Source organism: Leptonychotes weddellii, unplaced genomic scaffold (assembly GCF_054177405.1).
Source record: "Leptonychotes weddellii isolate Sample4059 unplaced genomic scaffold, ASM5417740v2 HiC_scaffold_18767, whole genome shotgun sequence".
NCBI lineage: Eukaryota > Metazoa > Chordata > Mammalia > Carnivora > Phocidae > Leptonychotes > Leptonychotes weddellii.
The window spans coordinates 1-3,765 of record NW_027772672.1 but is presented as its reverse complement, the minus strand read 5'-3'; the positions used below and the strand labels follow the sequence as shown (position 1 = coordinate 3,765).

Genomic DNA, 3,765 nt, shown 5'->3' with positions numbered 1-3,765 from the left:
AAAGGCAGTCGCTTAACCAACTGAGCCACCCAGGCGCCCTGCAGAACCAGTTTCAATGGCAATGCTATAGTAGTAGAATCAGAGGAAACAAGGGAATGATAAGAATGTCTTTTCCTTCCAAATGACTTGTGAAAAAAGATGGTCTCTTTGGTCTTAGGGAACTCCTCAGGTTCTTGGAAAATTCAAGGCGGAAAGTATAAGAGATAGCCCTCAAGGGAAATTATAGGGGCTTCTACTAAACTGAACATCTCAAGACCCAAATAACTAGTTAGAAAAAACAAAGACATTGGGGAGCCTGGGTGGCTCGGTCGGTTAAGCGTCTGCCTTCGGCTCAGGTCATGATCCCAGTGTCCTGGGATCGAGCCCCGCATCGGGCTCCCTGCCCGGCGGGAAGCCTGCTTCTCCCTCTCCCAGTCCCCCTCGCTTGTGTTCCCTCTCTAGCTGTCTCTCTCTCTGTCAAATAAATAAATAAAATCTTTAAAAAAAAAAAGTCCTTTGATGAACAAGAAACTATGCTGAGGTCACTTATCTGATGGTAAAGATTTTAAAAAAGAATCCCCCATTTCTTCCTTAATCTGATACAGTATACTTCCAAGCCATCTAGAGGACAGGTCCGTATAAAAAGCTATTTGCAGGGGTGCCTGGGTGGCTCAGTCGGTTAAGCGTCTGCCTTCAGCTCAGTCATGATCTCGGGGTCCTGGGATCGAGCTCCACGTCTGGCTCCCTGCTCTAGCCCCTCCCCCTGCTCATGCTCTCTCTGTCTCTCAAATAAATAAAATCTTTAAAAATAAAAAAAAAAAAGCTTATTTGCAGGCTGAAAATAACAGTATTCATACTAATGGTAATAAAACAGTCATAGTTGCAGTTAATGATGCTAAGATAAGCACGTGGTAGACACTAAATTAAATGCTATATATATATAAAATAGTACACACAACCACCCTTGAAGGATATATTATTATCCTCCTTTTCATATCAGGAAATGTATCTGGTTATGATAAGTAATGTTTCCAAAGTCACACACCCAGCAAGTGGGAAAGCTAGGAATTAAACCTAGTCTTGTGTCAATCTAAAGCCCATCTCTTTTCTCTTTATCACCCACCTATGATTTGTCCTCATTAAAGGAAAAGTCTATTCAATTAAAGTTATCTTTCATCCTTCTATCCTTACCAATGAAAACAAAAATATATATATATACTGAACATGAAAAAGGATAATGAGCCCATATTATCTGGTAAGAGTAATTAATAATCACTTAGGGATCATCTAACATCAGTATTCTTCAAAAACAAAAAGCAATTTAAAGCAAAGAGTCATCCAAAAGACAAAGCAACTCCTATTTATGTTTAATATTCATCTTTTAAGGAAAATATATATGAAGTAGAAGTTTCAAAAATATTATAAAAGGGTTAAGAAGTCCAATATTGCATCATAAAGTAAAATAAAAGTTAGGAGTCCACACGTTATAAAACTAATATGAAACCCCTTTAGCTAATATAAAATCATATGGCAAAAAACAAAAAAGACTGCAAATGACATCAGTCAATAATATGAAGGAATATAAATTCTACCATATACTGTTCTTCATGTTGCCCCGTCAGAATAATTGCTTTCTGCCTAACTGATGACATGTTGACATTTTTTACTATATAATTATAAATTAATCCTCTTCTTAAGTTAATCTTTCTGACTTGAGTAACTGTGCCACTCTAGAACAATATAAGGGTTTTTTTTTATTCTTATGTTAATCCCCATACATTACATCATTAGTTTTAGATGAAGTGTTCCATGATTCATTGTTTGTGCATAACACCCAGTGCTCCATGCAGAATGTGCCCTCCTCAATACCCACCACCAGGCTAACCCATCCTCCCACCCATAGAACAATATAAGGTTTAAAAAAAAACCCAAAACTACTGTACCTTTGCAACTTATCAATTGCATGTACATTTGCTTCTTTTTCTATTAAAAATTCCACCATTTGCTGTTTGTTCTCACTTACAGCAAGTAAAAATGGTGTGAGTTCATCCTGTAAAAGTGCAAAAACAATTTATAATTTACAAAATTACATATTTCCATACTGAATTTTAAAACTTATAAAGGATCCTCTAAACTCAAATATATAATATACAAAGTACTCTCACCCTTCTGTGCTTTCACCAGCTTCTCCTTCTCTTTCAAATAGCCCTCCTCAGGGGGCCTGGGTGGCTCAGTCGGTTAAACATCTGCCTTGGACTCGGTCAGCTGGGGTCGTGATCCCAAGGTCCTGGGATCCAGCCCCAAGTCAGGCTCCCTGCTCAGAGGGGAGTTGGCCTCTCCCTCTGCCCCGCCCCTATGCTCCTACTCTCTCGCCCACTCTCTCTCTCTCAAATAAATAAATAAAATCTTTTTTAAAAAATAAAATAAATAAAACTAAATTAAATAGCCCTCTTCCACTTCTTCAACAGATTAACTGCAGTCATTCTCCAAAACTCACTTCATTGGCTGGTTCCAAGAATCTTGGCTTCTATCACAGTATTTATTATGGTATACGCTAGTTATTTTATTGCACCCCCTCTAAACCAAGAGCTTCTTGAGGAAAGGGATTATTTTTTTTCTCTATATCTCCAAAATCTAAAACATAGCAGTAAATGCTTTAAGTATTTTTATTGAGTTAACAACCTAAATGATTATCTCTGGAGTAGTGATTTTTAAATTACATTCCGAAGAACATATACTTTGCTGGAAGGTAAGTACTGTGCCCCAATAGAAAGATTCAATGATCATCTATGTCTCAGAAATATTACAAAACTGCACTATATATCTAGCACAAAAGATATCCGTTTAAATTTGCTTATCCCCATTTGACAATACTTTCTTGTGGCAAACATTAACATTTGAGAAATTAGAGATTCGGGGATATAGTTTTGAGAGCTTTCCAATAAAGATGAAGGTTTTCGGGGTGCCTGGGTGGCTCAGTCGTTAAGCGTCTGCCTTCAGCTCAGGCCATGATCCCGGGGTCCTGGGATGGAGCCCCACATCCTGCTCGGCGGGAAGCCTGCTTCTCCCTCTCCCGCTCCCCCTGCTTGTGTTCCCTCTCTCGCCGTCTCTCCGTCAAATAAATAAATAAAATCATTAAAAAAAAAAAAATGAAGGTTTTCTCCAGGTTACACAAACATGCTTGATTCTCTTCTGTCAATGGTATCAGGATCCCAGATGGCAACATAAGGCACTCTTGATCCAAATGGGTCACTGAGGAGATGGACTCGGAATTAAAAGAGTGGCTTTGGGGCAACTGGGTGGCTCAGTCAGTTAAGCATCTGTCTTTGGCTCAGGTCATGACCCCCGGGGTCCTGGGATCCACCCCTGCATCAGGCACCCTGTTTCTCCCTCTCCCTCTGCCCTTCCTCCATACTCATGTTTGTTCTCCGTCTCTCTGAAGTAAATAAAATCTTAAAAAAAAAAAAAATATATCATTAAAGTGAAATCTTAGACAATTAAGTTATTTCAAAATATTTTCATTCAGGGAATGCAGGAGCTTCCAAATATGAAAAACTGACCCTACCTGTCAACCAACAGTGTTTCTGTAAGGGCAGTGGTAGAAATAAAGCATGTCACAGAAACAGAAGGTGGACTGGTGCGCGTGGTCATCAACTACTCCCCATGTGCAGCTACCACCCCACTGAGGAGCTACACAAGGCTGAGCAGGAACTACTCTCTGAAATGGGAGACCCCAATGTGGTACGTGGCGGGAAGAGTGGCTACAAGCACAAGTAAATGCCCCTG

General features: G+C 39.5%; 1 long non-coding RNA gene across 1 annotated transcript; it reads right to left on the bottom strand.

The window, feature by feature from the left end:
- Window positions 1–1,660: 1,660 nt before the first annotated feature.
- On the bottom strand, window positions 1,661–3,759 carry LOC145718633 (uncharacterized). The gene is made up of 2 exons (XR_014141936.1): window positions 1,877–3,759; window positions 1,661–1,707 (listed from the first exon to the last, which is right to left on the bottom strand). It is a non-coding gene; the product is annotated as an uncharacterized LOC145718633 (long non-coding RNA).
- Between the last annotated feature and the right edge of the window lie 6 nt (window positions 3,760–3,765).